Here is a 17222-nt window from a genome sequence, read left to right on the forward strand (position 1 = left end):
ACATGGGTGACTTAGCTTGTAGCAAGCTTAACCTTGCATTAAAGACTGGAGTTTCCTGGCTGTGGACCACACCTCTTAGACTGGCTACCTGGCATGGAAGCAAGGACTGTGACTCAGCTGCCAGCTGCATCTCCCCTGGCCATGTTAGGGCATCTCACTTTCTGTCCAGTTTCAGACGGAGTGCCGCAGTTAGGAGTAATGTTGCAAACAGGCTTAAGATCTGGCTCAGCTCTGTTTTCACTCAGTCAGAATTGCTCTTGGTCACCAGCAGCAGAAGAGCTGACAGTTGGTGGCTCAGCCAGAAGCCCACAGGGAGGCAGACCAGGGCCAGCTTAGTGGCTTAGGGGGTCCATGGAGATCAGCTCCTTCTAGCTTCCTGCCTTGAATCCTTAGAGGTTTGTTTCGGGACAAAAATGTAACCCCAAAGATCTCTGTGGAATGTCACTTATTTTCAGCAAAGGATGCAGTAATGGCGAAATAAACAAGCAGAACACTCAGGGGATCTCGGCATTCCCAGGAGGGAGGCTGCTCCTGTTTTCAGCTGGGACTTTCCCCAAGTGTTCCAAAGCAGAGACATAGGGGAAATGCCAGAATCCCCTCTGGGTCTGCCAAGAAGTGAGCACTCATATACCCACATCAAGAATGACTTTAGGACCCATGAGGGTTCTCAGAGACTGAACTAGCAACCAAAGAGCATACATAGGCTGGGCCTAGTGCCCTCCTCCACACCCTGCACATATGTATCCGATGTGCAACTTAGTCTTCATGTGGGTCCCCTAACAACTGGAATGGGGGCTGTCCCTAAAGCTGTTGTCTGCCTGAGGTTCCTGTTCCTCTAATTGAGCTGCCTTGTCTGGCTTCAGTGGGAGAGGATGTGCCTAGTCCTGTAGATACTTGGTATGCCAGGGTGGGGAGATAACCAAGGGGGCAGGGTTTCACCTTCTTAGAGGAGAAGGGGAGGGGTGGGGGAAGGACTGTATGAGGGGAGGACTAGGAGTGGGCAGTGACTGGGATATAAAGTGAATAAATAAATTAAGGGAGAGAGAGAGAGAGAGACAGAGAGTCGAGGAGCAGAGATACGTTCAGGGGATGAAACATTGCTGCTAAGACCAGAGCTCTGTACCTGGGGATCCATATGGAACAAGGAGAAAACCAACTCCCCGGAGTTTTCTTCTGACCTCTACATGAAGGCCATATCATGGTATGTGCTCCCAAACACACAGGAAAGAAACTTCCATAAGCATGACTTTAAAAAAAAAAATAAGGGCTGTACTTACTTAAGGTCTACTTAGCTATGGCCAGACTCTCTAGGATTATTTAAAAATATTGTTTTCTACTGCACAGCCACATTCCTGTGTCATAGTGGTGATGAGTGGTACCAAAGCAGGGCAGCTACAGAGGAAAGGCTATGTGGGGAGTTGCTCGGGCTTGGACCTCGAGAAGGAGATCTGCAGAGACATACGTGAAGTGACTTCAGCGACACTGAAGGAAGAAGGTAGGTTTTCTTCTTAAATCCCCTGATGGCATTGCAGCGTTCTGTCAACTGTGGGCATTCATTCACTGACCTTATCCACAGCTGGGCAAAAGGAAGCCGGCAATTATCCAGGGAACATGAGAACTCTCTGTGGAGTCTACTGAGGGAAAAATCACAAGCCTACCACTCCCTATAACCTGGGGAAGGGATGGCCATTTCTAGGTTACTGGAAGTAAATAATTCCTTGGCTTATATGATATTTTAATATTTTGCGTTCATCACCTTATTTGTGGCTCTTTAAAACCCCATGGAGAAGGCTAGGGAGGGCTTTTCTGTATCGACAAATGAAGGAAAAGATGCAGGTGAGCCTTATGGTCTACCTAGTAAACGTGAAATAGAAACCAGGACTCCTACCAGCCCATCCAGCACTGTTCTCTACCCTCACCATGAGAGTGGCAGCCAAGCCTGTTACTCCCTCTTGTATGCTAATCTCATGCCCAAATCCGAGTCCTTAAATGTGAATCACAGGATTCCCTCAACTCCATCACATTCACGGGGAACCAGAGAAATGGTCCTTAAGTCTTAGTTCTCCAGAGAAGCAGAATACGTAGATTCTTGAGTCCCAGCCGCAGGTTCTGTTTCAGTAGGTCTGTGGGGAGTCAGGGAACTTGCATCCCATGTGTATCTGATATGGATAGATGGCTTATCCACTCATTCCATCATTCAGTAAAGAAAAGAGAATGGAACAAATATCTAGGTCTTCTCTGTCCCCTTCCCTGCTCCTTCCCCCATCTTACTGATGAGAGGTCCTTACATAGGCCAGGTTATGGGACATGGACAAAGCCATAGCCACTGACAGACATTGTCTCTGCCCTTTGAAATGTCAGATGGTTACATGTTGGCCCTCCCCTCTGATTCTTGGTGCTGCTGCAATGGGGCTATAGCCGACTGAGCCAAGGTCCCCTGCATCACTCTTCTTGGTCTTGTCTTTTGTTTCTCTCATGTACTTTCCTAACTGTGGTCATGACAACTCTGGTTGCCTTGGCCATGTGGAGCAGCCAGGAGATGAGGCACAGATGCTGATTTGGAAGGTAGAGGGTCAGACGTGATCGTAAGCTGCCCTTCCTTTCATTGCTGCTCCATGTCAGATGTGCCGCTCAGCAGGGGGTTGGTAAGAACGAAGTTGTACAGTGTTTTTAAATCTTGTTTCCTTGGTTGATGAGAGACTCAGGATGAACGGCTAAAATTTACTGAGTGTGTACTATGTGCCAAACAATGAGTATTCCGTGTGAATTAGAGTGTCTGTTCTTCAGAATCCTGCCAGAAGCCACCATGACTGTTGCTTTTTTCCCCCCTTGATGAAAAACATTGCCTGAATTTTTCTCACAGGTGAGTGATAGAAAGAGGCCTTGACGCCAGACCTTTAGACTCCGCCCTAAAACCTGCCCTCTTCCCCGTCCACTTTTTTTTTGTTTGTTTGTTTTATTCTGGATTGCCCAGCTGATGTGTTAGTTAGGTTGCTTTTGTTGTTGTTGCTTGGTCAAGTTGACACAAGCTAGGGGTGTCTGGGAAGAGAGAATCTCAATTGAGAAGATGTTTTCAAGTGTGGCCTGTGGAGCCGCCACCACCTTCTTCTTCTTCTTCTTCTTCTTCTTCTTCTTCTTCTTATTATTATTATTATTATTATTATTATTATTATTATTAATGATAGATGTGGGTCCAGCTCATTGTGAGTGATGCCATCCTTAGTCGGTTGTCTTGGGGGCATGTAAGAAAGCAGGCTGAGCAAGTCAGCACACAGTGTTCCTCCATGACTTCTGATTCAGTTCTTGCTTCCAGGTCCCTGCCCTGACTTTCCTCAGTAATGGAGTGTGACCCGGGAACTCTAAAATGCAATAAACCTTTTCCTCCTCATGTTGCTTTTGGTCACAGTGTTTCATCACAATGATAGAAACCCAAACTAAGACAGCTGGAGACACATGGAATGCTGGTGTTTTAGGGCATCCTGGACAGACATTCTCACAGGATTGTCAAAACTCTGCACAGTGGGCTGAGGAGACGGTCCAATTGACAAAGTGCTTGCTGCACAAGGGTAAGGGTCTGAGTTTGTATCTCCACCAATCTGTCAAAACTGGGCATGACAGCAGGTCCCTGTGGTCCTAGCTTTAGGGGGATAGAGATGGGAGGATCCCGAGTGCTTGCTGGGAAGTCTGCCTACCAGATCAGGTTTATTGAGAGACCTCATCTTAAAAAAATATGGCCGGCAATTGAGGAAAGATACCCAACATATGCACATGTATTTACACACATAGACACAGATACACACACTGTTACACACACTGTTACACACACTGTTACACACACACACACACACACACACAAACACACACCAGTTCTGAGGAAAACAGATGCCAGACAGAAAAGCCATTATTTGACTAATTAGACCCCAACCCCTGTTTTGAGTTGTTATCTGGATAACATCTTCACTGGCTTGTCCAGTCTCTCCTGATGGAGAACACCCTCGATGACTCCCCAATAGTAGATGTTGCAATTTCTACAGCCTCAGTGGTGCCAAGACCTGCACAGCATGAGCCCTCTTTAGCAATTGCACTTTCTCTGAGCCAGCTGCAAGAATGTTGGTCCCTATCTTAGAGGAATCTATGCACCAGAAAGAAAGGTTGTACCCTAAGTTAGCAGGAATTGAGTGTGAAGGTCCCCCAATGGTTTTTCCCTGCCAAAAGTACACTGAGCCTTATAACATTGGTGGACACTGGCCCCAGCCCAGTGGTTTCCAGATTTTCTTTATGGAGGCAAATAGACTCAACTCAGCACTTTTTCAGTCTCTCAAGTTAGAACACTGACGTCATTTGGAAGTTGTAAGAATCCACATATTAGGCCAAATTCCACCCCGGGTTCAGCATCCGTCACCCTGCCTCAACTCAACCCCCAAGAGCACAGTTAAGTGAGGGTAAAACTTGGCCGGAAGCTTGTTACTTTTTTTGCAGTTTGAATTACACATACCTCATCCATTTGCCTGAATTAGGGAGAGATGGTTTGTGGGGGGAAACTTTGCCGATTGGCTTGCTTCAGAGTCTGGTTCCTCCAGTGCTTGACTCAGGAATTCCACGATAACAGTCAAGCAGTCAGGAGCTGACACTGCTACATGTTGGAGACTGGAAAGAACTTGGAATACAGAGTTATCTAGTCTAAAATTCCCATGATTTTATACCAAAAAAAAAAAAAATAAATAAAATAAACCCTGGAATTTGAGAGAAGTGTCTAAAGACTTACTAAACCAGTTGATGAGCTAGGCAAAGAAGAAAAGAAAGAGAGAGAGAGAGAGAGAGAGAGAGAGAGAGAGAGAGAAAGAAAGAGGAGAACGAATCCAATATCTGTTCCCTTTTAATACACTTGCCACAGGCCCAGCTGGAAAGAGTGATTGTGCTCAGAGAGCTGATCTAACTGTGCACAGCACTGGAAAAGAGCGCGTTTTTTGGAGCCAGGAAGACAGAGATTGAATCCAAGTCTGACTGCTTCCTAGCTGGCTAGTCTCTTAACCTCTCTGAGTCTCAGTTCTCTGACCTGTACAGTGGTGGAGAAGAATATGTACCTTGGTCGGGACAGTTAAGAGAGCTCCTCTGGAAACGAGAGGGACATAGCTGGTAACAAGCTTGCACTCACAAGGGATTATGTAGATTAGGTCAGCCCCAGGTGAGTCTGTGCAGGAAAGGTCTTGATGAAGTTCATTGGGAGGACCCACCCTAAAGGTAGATGGTACCAACCCCAGGACTTGGGTCCTGCACTGCATAAAAAGGAGGAAGCAGCTGTGACCTTGACTGATGTGACCAGCTGCTTCAGGCTCTGACCTCCATGGCCTCCCTATGGCAGTTTGTACTCAAACTGTGAACTAAAATAAGCCCCCCCCCAACTAAAATAAGCCCCTCCTCCAGGTTGCTTTTAAGAGGATATTTTTTTCACAGTGAAAGGAAAAGTCACTGATATAGTCATCGACAGGATTCTAGGTAGAATTGTGTTCAAAGGAAGCTGTTTTTACAGTGTCTTGAGAAATTACAGCATTCTTTGGCACCAGTGACATTTTTTTCAGGCAAGCTTTGTCTGACAAGATGGCTGTCAGGCATGCCAGCGGATCCTCCTAGAGATTCAAATTCAGGAAAAAATAAATAAAAAGAAGAAAAAAATTAAAAGAAAGAAAAATGTTTGATAAAAAGGACAGACAAACCCACGCTAACACACAAGACACAGGCAAAATAAGACAAATCAATGCAAAGATAAATGATCATGCATGACTGGAAGATTGGAAGCTCGGGGTAAGTGCTCCTGTGTCTTGGGGGTGCTGGCGAGAGGATATGGGGTGACTTACTAGAAAGGTGTAAATGGAGGATGGAGGGTCTACATTAGTCCTACATAAAGAAACCCAGATGCCGTGGACAGGATAAAGGTGGATAAATTCAGGACTAGCAAAGCCAAGGTCCACGTCCTCTCCCCTTGCCTGAGGCTTGTCAACCACTAGGGAAATTTGCTCTCTTAAAATCCCTTTATGTTGAATCTGTACAAGGAACATAGGTAGTGCTATAGTTATTACTTTTGGGGCTAAATAGTTATACCTTTTCTGATTTAGAACAAAGAAAGAGAGTATGTGCCCCCCTCTCTGCACACACACACACACACACACACTGTTAGAAAAAAAAAGTTTTCAAATAGGAAAACAAGCTACCACTGGCCATCAGGACTTGAGCTGGCACATTTTACAGAAGTGTGTTTGGCTTAGATAGAATGTTGCATATTCAAAACAAAAACAATCACAAAATGACTATGAGGGAGGACTGCAAATAAGTATCAAGAATGCAAGTACTTTGAACATATTTTCACCAGGACTGTACTGCAAGCATTTCAGTAAATACAGGAGAACTTCTTGAGAGCTGTTGCTATGGTTACCATCTGCTATGGTGTCCTCCAGTGCTCCTGTTGGGAGCTTAAATCTCCTATGCAACCGTGTTGGGAGGTGAGGCCTAACACACGAGGTGGGTCATCTGACCTGTCCCGGTGACTAGACCAGACTTATCAGAAGAGTGAGTTAAAAGCTAGAAATGGTGACCCCCAACACTTGGGCAGCTGAGGCAGGAGGATTATGTGTTAGAGGTTAGTCTTGGCTATACAGTGACACCCCATTCAAAACAAAGGGGGGTTAGTTGTCCTGAGAGTGGGTTTATCACAGACAAAGGCATTTTAGCTCCTGACCACCTCCCTCTCTCCCTCCTGCCCTTCTGGCATTTATGTGTTGTGGATGATGTACTATGGCAGCCCTCAGCCACCAGGGGTGTAGAAAAGCTGTCTTGTTTCTTCTAGATTACTCATTCTTGGGTATCCTAGGTTAGCAGCACGAAACAAATTAAAGTGCTCTCCTCCAGACAGGGTAGGAAGTTAACATGTAAATTCCAGAAAAGCACAGTGGATAGATGGATAAGGCTTGGTCGAAAAGATGTGTTCAATACCCAGCTGCCTCACAGATCCGCTGTGTCACCTTCAGGGACTTGTCCTTGAAAGCTCTATTTATCTGTTTATCCAGTCCAAGAATCACATTAGATTTTCAAAGTAATTATGAGCATTAAGGGTTGTAATGTATAAGTCAATTGACACATGTTTATTTATGTTATGTCATAAAGCAGATTATGAAAGGGTACATGATGTGGTACGTTTTGTTTTTACTTCCTACCAACCACCTCTTAGGTCCAGCATTCACGTGTCCCCCCCGCCCCCCACTGCAAAGCCCATCTGAGGTAATTTTAAAAGGCCTGTGTCTTTCTGCTGCAGAGCACACTCTAAATAGACATGCTTCGATTCGGCCAGGAAATGTTATTGTCACCTGCAGTTGTGATGGACTATCCAGTGATCTCTTCTTTCAGACAGAAGCTTCCACTACGGAACAAGTGACAAAGAGTGCAAAAACTGGAAATATTCACAACACGTTGGGAAACAGCCAGACAACGTATTTGGGTCTCTGTGCAGTTCATGCCTGAGACTTCCACAGAGTAAAAAAATCTTTTCACCTTGACGATAGACCAGCTCGCTACCCATATGACAAGAAAAAAAAAAAGTAAATCAGGAGTGGGGAGGGGATGTAGCAATGCTACCTTGTCTATGTTTGTCTGGGATTTGAGCCCTGTTGTAGAGTGTAGACAACGTCAGTGGTCAAAATAGCTCCTTACTGGGGCCACTTCACTCTGTTTCTTCTTCTTTCAAATACACAAAGCTGCTGGGACTTGATTGTATGATTGACAGTTGGACCCGCTCCTTACTCCTTCAGCTCTGAGTGGGAATATTAATCAACTGGCCTCTCTTTTGACAATTTCAGATATTCCCTGTGGCAGTCCAGCTGCTTTGAACACTCTGCCTACACCGTGGAGAAACTAAGCATGAGCTGTAAGGAACCCCGAAGCCTGGGCTCATGGAGCCCCCACTCCAGAACCCACTGCTCCAGATGCCTGTCCTGGCTTTGGGAAAGCTCAGTCCCAGTAAGATAGCCTTGCTGAGCCGCTCGCTCACCCTGAAGCTGCAGTCACTCTGAGGCCTACGATTCGTTCTCAGAGAAAGTTGTGAGCAGTGGAACTGGAAGCTGTGTTGTGATTGGTGCATGCTCGTGGCTGCCAGTGCACTTGTGTACGTGGTGTGTGAAGGCCACAGGACAAGTTTTACAACCATCACGTGAGTTCCAGACACAGCACCCGGGTCACTAGACTTGGTAGCAGGGGTCTTTGCCCATTGCACAACCTTGCAAGCCCACTGTTACAACCGAGCAAACCATTGTTGGGCAAATTAATAATAACGAAAAGGGTTTTTTCTTTTCATTTACTTAATAGTTGATGCAGTTTTTTTTCTTTATATAGACCCAAGTTTCTGACTTCTATCATTTTCCTTCTCTGTATACAAGTCTTAATATTTCCTCAAATGTGCCAACAACAAATCCCCTCTCTATTTGCTCACTGAGAAAGGGTTTCTCTCTCGCTGTTGACGCTGATTTCATAGGACGGTGGACTGTTACGAGGACCTTGACTGTCTCCCCTTAGCTTGCCTTTGCTCGCCCTTTCAGAGAACAAGGGAGATGTCAGTCTTACCTTATCTGCCCCATGGGGAAGGGGTTCTTTCTCCCCACTGGGCTCTTTCAATATTTTTCTTTTTGAACAGTTGGGGGTTGACTTACCTAGGTGTTGTTCTTTGGCATTTATTATTGGTATTTTCTTAGCTTCCTTGGTCCGGGAGATTTGATCCTTTGGGGAGAAATCTTGGCCACTATTACCTCAAATATGATTTTCCCACCTCCCTCTGCAGCCCTTCTGTATCCATCCTAAGTTATTGTGGCGTTTTTAGTCTTTTCTCCTACTCAGTTTTGCAAGTTCCTTTTGTCAGATCTTAAGCGTGACGGCCTCTAGTCTGTCTGTCAGTCTGTCTGATCATCCGTGGCTAGAAGCACAGTTGCCCTTTTCCAGCTCGGCATTTCTTTTTGATTGTCTCTTAGGTCCCTGGCTTATATTATGCATTTATTCTCCTAGAACGTCTTTTTATCACTAAAGCCATTAGCATGATAATCACGGTGACTCTGCTGCCCTCTTTGATTCTGGCTCTGATGCTTGTTGGCCTCTTCAAACTGAGTTTTGTGCCTTTTAGTGTGGCTCATAGTTTTTGTTGCAAGGTAGATGTGGCCTTCAGGACTTTAGCAATGCAACTGTCAGGTGTGTGTTGGGTGTGTTTAGGGACGTGTTCTATAGTTTCACAATTAGGTTTTATATGGATTTATTTTTAAAGACATGTTGTTGTTTTTTTTTAAAGAAATTTACTTATTTATTTTATGTATGTGAGTACACTGTAGCTGTCTTCAGACACACCAGAAGAGGGCATCAGATCCCATTGGAGGTTGTGAGCCTCCAAGTGGTTGCTGGGAATTGAACTTTAGACCTCTGGAAGAGCAGTCAGTGCTCTTAACCACTAAGCCATCTCTCCAGCCCAAGACATGTTGCTTTTCAAGATTTACTTTATTTGTAATTGTGTGTGTGTGTGGGGGGGGGGTCTGTGTGTGTGTGCGTGTGTATCTGTGTGTCTGTGTGTGTGCATCTGTGTATGTCTGTGTGTCTCTGTGTGTGTGTATCTATGTGTCTCTGTGTGTGTATCTGTGTGTGTGTATATATATGTGTGTGTGTGTCTGTGTGGGTATATAAGCGTGAGGGCAGTGGCAGTGGAGTCTGGAGGAGGTATCAGGTTCCTCCTGGAGCTGGAGTTATAGGAAGTTATGAGCCACCTGTCACGGGTGCTGGGAACTGACTCCAGTTCTCTGCAAGAGCTGTAAGGACTCCTAACCACTAAGCTATCTCTCTAATCCCCACATGCATGTCTTGAACCACACCCTTCCTGTTCCCAGCTTCTGGTTAAACAAGAGCTGGAAGAATCTGGTTTTTGTAGTTCCCCTTCCCACTGGTACATTAGGCTCTAATAAAAATCCTTGCAGATTGGGTTCTGGTAAAATAGCTGTTCCTGAGGAAGGCATTCCTGAGAACAGAATGTCTGGTGTACTTCAAGATGAGGGTCCCCACTAATGTTCAGAATAAGGATGTGGTAGGGTTCTTAGAAGTAAAACTTAGAAAGTGTGACTGTTAGCCTGTCACTGGGTCCCTTAGTGTTTTCCCTAGGGACTCGTCTACCTAGATCCTCTTCCCAGTACTCTCTCAACGACACGCCAGCTTTTCCTGTCCTTTCTGTTTTCTGCGTGCTTCTTCTCCAGCAAGGCATGACTCTCTGTGTCTGCCTGTCTCCACAGTTCTACTGAATGGTTTTTCCTTGGCTCTCATTCCTCAGACAGAGCTAAGAAGCAGCTGTTTCTAGGTTGCTCATCTGTCCACTTCTTGTGAGGATAAAGTGCTGACATCCATGTCCCTTAGCTGGTAGACTAGAAATATCAGATCTCATGGACTTTGAAAATGTTATACCATCACCAAGGCATGCTATTTCCAATTTATAAAAACTTGACCATGATTAGTCATAAGACACGGCCTCTATACTATTGGATACTATAAAAAGATGCTACAAAATCTCTACAAAGTGTTCTCTAAGCCTGTGCCCAAGAGGAAAAGAACAAGAAGAAAGAAGGAGGAGGAGGAAGAAGAGGAGGAGGAAGAAGAGGAGGAGGAGGAAGAGAAGGAAAAGGAAGATAAGAAGGAGGAGCAGGTGCAGAAAGAAGAGGAGGGGGAGGGAAGATGAAAGAGAAGGAAAAGGAAGGGGAGGAGGAGAGGGGGAGGAGGGGGAGGAGGAAGGAGAAATAATGTGGAATAGGACTCAGGGCTACTACACATGGCTACCAGAGACCAGCATGCATTTTTGTTATTGATAACATGTGTCTGGCTCTGATGACATTGCAGACATGCTCAGTCTTTCCTGCAGTTCTTGCCTCTTCTTCCTCCATGAGAAGTGGGAAGTTGAAGGGATTGGTGAGGGCTGGAATGATATTCTCTTGGACATCCTCTCACAGTAGCCTTTAATCCCAGCACTTGGGAGGCAGAGGCAGGTGGATTTCTGAGTTCAATGCCAGCCTGGTCTACAAAGTGAGTTCCAGGACAGCCAGGGCTATACAGAGAAACCCTGTCCAAAAAAAAAAAAAAAAGAAAGAAAGAAAAAAAGAAAGAAAGAAAGAAAGAAAGAAAAGAAAAGAAAAGAAAAGAAAAGAAAAGAAAAAGAAAGAAAAAGAAAAAGAAAGATCACAAACACTAGGTGAACTAGAAGTGCTTGTATCCTTGCATAAGGGTCACCAAATTAGTGTGTCTTTGCGATACACCTTCTATAACGTGACAGCTCATGTCCAATGGTTCCAAAAACCCAACGGCTCTGTTTATGGGCAAAATTACTGAGCATCATAACCCTCTCTCACTAGTAAATGTCAGACAGCACATCCTGGGCTCCTTGAAAAAGATAACGATTGAGGAAAGTCACTGGAAGAGACAGATAGATGAAGTCCAGAGGATTAATATACTTAGAGCACCTGTTAATCAGTGGACACCACAAAAGGTATCTGTACACAGTTTCGCATCATAGCATAATCATAGTATTAACTGCTTACCTCTTACACGCGTTCTCGCGACCGGCCAGGAAGAACGCAGCAAACCGGAATCTTCTGCGGCAAAGCTTTATTGCTTACATCTTCAGGAGCAAGAGTGCAAGAGAGCAAGAGCTCTATTGCTTACATCTTTAGGAGCCAGAGCCAGAGCGCAAGAGTGCAAGAGCAAAAGCAAGAGAGAGCAAGAAAGCAAGAAAAAGAACAAGAACAAGAAAGCAAGAAAGAGAAAAAGAATGGCAAAACCCCGTCCCTTTTAAGGAGAATTATCCTCCGCCTAGGACGTATTACTCCCTGATTGGCTGCAGCCCATCGGCCCAGTTGTCATCACGAGAAAGGCAGAACACATGGCGGGAAAACTGCCCCTGCACGTGTGCAGATTATGTTTACTACTTAGAACACAGCTGTGAGCGCCATCCTGTAATGGCAAATGTGAGGGCGGCTCCCAACACTTACCCTTGTTAGTTATCCCCTCTAATCCCTACAGCATCCACATGTGTTGGTGGGAGATGACTGCTTGGCAAACACCTTGGACTGCAGTCTGGACTGCATGGGCTTGAACGCCACCCCACCCTCTCTGTGCTGTTCTTTCATTTTCTTCTCTTCCTAATTATTTATTTTAGATTATAATATTCTATTTCCCCTTTCCTTCCTCTCTCACAATCCATCAACAACTCTTTCCTTGTCCTCTTTCAGTTTTATCAGCTCTCTCTGATTAGTGGTTCTTGTATACATAGGTGCATATATATATTTCTAAAGTACACAGTCTGTATAGTGTTACTCAGCAAAAGAGGCAGAGATTGTCCAAAGCACTTCTGTTTCCATTTCTATGGTAATAATTTAGTTTGAGAGGAGAAAAGGCCAGAAGGTTTAGGAAATGTAACATCTACCTTAGTGGACTCTGCTTCCCGAGAAAGATAAACTGAAATGGTAGATGAAAAGCTGAAAAACAAATACAAAACCGTCACCACCAGAACAGCTTTGCCTAAGCAGTGAATACCTGATCCCCGGATATTCACTCCATTTATCTGAAACACAAGGAAGAATTCCCAAGAGTTAGAACTCTAAGCATTTGCCTCCTGAAGGCCTGCTCAGAATTCACATTGTCCTTTTCCAGGTGTGGGAATATGCTCTGAAAGGAGGTTGATTCAAGGAACACTTATGAAACACTAGGAGATGTGAATGCTGTTGGCTTGATATCTTAGTATTTTGTAAAATACGTTCGAGGCATGGGCTACCCCAAAGTATTACTTCTAAGTACATGGTCAGCACGCTACTGCATGTGCAGAATTCTAAGTACCGGTGTGTTTGGCTTGGGTCACTTGAAGCATGAAGGATGAAGGATGCAGTGTACTTCCTCACGTTCCTCCAGTTGAACACTCTTGGTGATGTCTTTTCATGTGATTCAGCTTGGGAAAGGTGAGGCAGCAACTTGCCTTTTTTCCCAGGATAACATGAGTGAGTGAGTGTGAGCCAAACAGCATGTGCTCATCCATACAGGCCAGTGGTGGGTAGCATTACAGGATCACAATTACACGCCAGGAAACTGAGCAAAAGAACTGATCCCAGGTCATGCTGTAAGGGATTGTTCTCCTGAAGATGGAGGGAAAGTCAGGAGGGAACATTCCTGGGATGAGCAAAAGGAAGAGAGTGACTTGACACTATGCTGTTAGAGTGGGGGTGACAGCAGAGAATGGCCCGGGCAGAGCTTGAACACACCTGTTCAGTCATCTCCTCAGAAAATGTCTCCCCTACGGGCTCCAGAGTGGAGTCTCTGTCATTTGCTTTTCACTGAAGGCAGTGTAGCTAGCATCTGTCTCCTGGGGAGGTAACTGGAGTGGAACCCCCAAGCATGGCTCTGAGTCACAGCTGATCTTGGTTATGGTCACAAGGGTAACCTGCCAAGGCTGGTTGGTAAGAACAACTTTCTTCTTGGCTTTCCTCTACAAGATCTCTCTCTCTCTTTCTCTCTCTCTCTCTCTCTCTCTCTCTCTCTCTCTCTCTCTCTCTCTCTCTCTCTCTCTCTCTCTCTCTCTCTCTGTCTCTCGGTTTCCAGACAGGAAGAGGAAACTTGGATCCAGCAAATCCAAGTCTCTGAGGAGAAGAAATCAGAAGGACACTGAAGGGATGTTTGGCGCTATTGGACCTCATTCTGGAGGGGCTCTTTAGATCCTTACAGGTGGTTGAGAAAGAATTCAACTAGTCTTTGGAGTACACTGGAAGAATTTGATGGACTTCTGGAACGAAACACAGACACCTGTCATGAGGGGCTGTTCTAATGCATCTAAAGACTCTGTGAGGTTTGTCGTTAACGCTGTCATATGAATTAAAAAAGCCTTTCTATCATCTGGTTTTATACAATACTTAATTTCTTCAAAGTCTTCTATGATTGTTGCAAGGGATTCAAAACCACCAGACTGAGTAAGCAGGGAAGAGCAGCCAGTCCCATTTTGTGGATGAGAAAAGAAAGTAGGTTTCCTTTCCAAGGCATCACGGCTGGCCCCAGTGTTTAGCAGCAAGCCTGCTCCCCAGCCCAGTGCAGCTGTGAAGAGTGAGCCCCAGAGAAAACAAGAGGTGTGGGCCCACATTCAGTGCACTGTTGAGTCCTTGTCACCTGGCCCTGTCCTACCTAACCTGGCAGGTTGTGCATAGAAACAGTTTTGTATAAACAAACAAACAAACAAACAAACAAAAAGGAAACCTCCACAAATCAGGACTATCTGGAGATCAGAGAGGGTGGAGCCTTTAGGAACTGAGAACTGTGGTCCGGGGGAGTGCAGAGGATTCTCTGTGGCAGACTAGTGCATAGTGAGCGGATTTTTAAATAATAATAAAAAAAGACTGTCTATAATGCTACAATGACAAAGGATGCTTGGTTTCATTAGTTTCATTCAGAAAGAAAGGGCTTGGAGCCGGATAGAGAATAGATTCTATGCTTCCCAGAGCTGTTTACTTATAGTAGTTCTTGGTACTGATATCTTTACAGCCTGCCCTATCTTTTCCTCCTCTATTGGCCAGTACGATAAGGTTCCCAATCCTTAGTCATCTTCCTCCCACAACGTGAAGCTCCTTGGACTCAGTCTGAAGAAAAACTAACAGCTCTCCCTTACTCCTTACATGGTGGGAGGAGGGCAGAGGGCTTTGTAGACCTGTGGTTCTGGACTGCAGTGTCCCTTAACACCCATCAAAGCCATCTGCCCCATCCCAGACCTTCCAGAAGTTTTCCCCTGATGTGGCCCCTGTCCTGGCTCCAACCCAGGCCCAGGTGTGCAGTTGGATGAGTCACACTGGCCCGCGAGGAGCAGGTGGGGTGAGCCGTCTACTCTTCAGAGCCGATCAGGCGTGCAATCCCAAGCGGCAACCTAAAGCTGGGAAAGAGGGTGCTTTGTTCTCTCCCCACCCACCCCCTGCCCCGCCTCTGGCAGGCTGCTCTCTGCTTGACACCCAGAGATGCCAGCTTCCCAGCTGCCCCGTGAGGCTGCCATGCCAGACTTGCATGAGGGAGTATCTTGGCTGTGGCTGCCAGTCCAGGTGGCTTGCTTGAGGATGACTCTCGGTCTTGAATATTTAGCCTGCCTTTGCCCAGAGCCTAACCTGTTGAGTGTGTCTGTTAGCTGAATAACTACCAAGGGCCAATAGCTGTAAGAACAGTGATGGTAGCAGTAGTGAGCCTTTCATTGAACTTGGGTCCTGGCCAGACACTGCTTTAATCACATTGCATACGTTATTTGCTGAGGTCCTCACAACAGGGAGGTTGGTATAGCCGATAAGTTTTACAATGCATACAACCTGCCGCTCAGCACAGCTGTGTAAGTGGTTTAGGGACAACATATGCATCTTTAGTCCATGCTACTAGAAGATGCTATAGACCGAGTAGTTTATAAGGAACACAGACGTACGTTTCTCAGTTCAAGGCTGGGGTGAGCAGATCTCCATCAGTACAGTACCTGCTGTGCAAGGGTTAGGGCCTGAGTTTGGCAGTCACATGAAAAGCTGGTTATGGTGGTTATGCTTGGTACCCCAACACTTCGGATTGGGGTAGAGAAAGACAGAACCCTGAGGCTTCCTGCCAGCCAGTCTAGCTAATGGGTGAGCTAGTGGGTTCATTGAGAGAACCTGTCTTTAAAAAAGTAAGGTAGAGAGTTGAAGAAAAAGACACCTGATGTTTATCTCTGGCCTCAACAGGTGTGCACATATGCACACACACACACACGTTCAAGATCAACATTTAATGAGCTAATAACGACTTTCTTGATGCATCCTTATGTGATAGAAGGTAGAAAGGGCCAGAAAGGAATACACTGTCTCTGTGTTGTGGAAGAACAAGAAAGAGAATCCATTCATGTGATGTGAGCGCTACATGAACCTTTTGTTTTAAGTATACAAAATTATATAGTACAGAGAGATGATACACAGGAAATAGGCAGAGATCCAATCAGGACAGTTAGTATTTCTACCCCTTAAGTAATTAATCTTTTGTTGTAGTTAGCACAGTATTTGCATGTATCTGTGGAGTGTACTATGACATTTCAGTGAATGTACGCATGTGTTCTGATCAGCCCAGGGTCTCTAGCTCTTCTGTCTTTTCATCATTACTGCTGTGTTTAGAGCCCTGAAGCTCCTGCTTTCTGGTTCTTCATGGGCTGTGTAGTGGCCTGTGGTGAACCACAGCCTTGCCGTGTGTGTGCTACTTCATGTGGTGGTCATCATTCCATCCACTGATGAAAAATTTATGGCCCAAATGCCTTCCAACACTTGGGGTTGTTTCCAGCATACTCATTTTGGGGGCCCATTCAGACCATAGCCATCCTGTGATGGCAAGGTCATGTCAGAGTCTGAACTCCACCTCAGGTCTTTCTAGCCTCTCCCCCTACCCTGTGACCACTGTGCCACATGACTTCTCTTTCTTGTATGGGCAACCACATTTGTGTCTGTAGACACATGCCCACCCCTTGATGGAATTTGATGATGCAGGTTTGAGGGTATGTGCACCATACCTCCGCTGAGCTTCCGGGCCTCTGACTTTACCCCTACCCTCATGCTATCCAGGCGACCCTTCCTTCTGATCTCACCAATTTCTTGCTGTTCTTCAACAGAGCAGGCCACCTTCAACTCAGGGACATATTGCCTTCTGTTTGCCCATTATGTTCCTCATTCCATTGAGTGTTGGTTGCTTCCATCCCTTTTCTCAAATCTGATAAAAGCTACAGTGGCTGAAAGGTTGTCTTTCTCTAGCTCATCTCTCTCAGCACACTTGCCTGTATGTGTGTGCGTGCATGTACATGTGTGTGCATATAAATAAATGGGGATATTTATTTCCATATATATCTATATATCTCCATATGTAATCTATCTATCTATCTATCTATCTATCTATAGATATATATGCCCCCCTCTGTTCTCTCATTCTATTGCCCTATATAAGGATATTTATTTCCATGTATATCTCCATATCTATATATCTCCCTCTACTCTCCCATTCCATTGCCCTGGGATTCTAACCCTGCCCACTGCTTCATTTTTTCCTTCCTAGTTCTCATTACCACCTGGTGCTGCATTCTCTGTGTTTAGAACAGTTTATAACCCATGGAATACCCAGCAAATAGTTGTCGAATGACTGCACTGGCAAATGAA

General features: G+C 45.4%; 1 long non-coding RNA gene across 1 annotated transcript; it reads left to right on the top strand.

Annotated features, from left to right (window-relative positions):
* The first annotated feature begins 1293 nt into the window (after positions 1-1293).
* Positions 1294-16884, top strand: Gm40725. The gene is made up of 3 exons (XR_871908.1): positions 1294-1495; positions 7848-8197; positions 13649-16884. It is a non-coding gene; the product is annotated as a predicted gene, 40725 (long non-coding RNA).
* Positions 16885-17222: the final 338 nt, after the last annotated feature.

Source organism: Mus musculus, chromosome 10 (genome assembly GCF_000001635.26).
Source record: "Mus musculus strain C57BL/6J chromosome 10, GRCm38.p6 C57BL/6J".
NCBI classification, from domain to species: domain Eukaryota; kingdom Metazoa; phylum Chordata; class Mammalia; order Rodentia; family Muridae; genus Mus; species Mus musculus.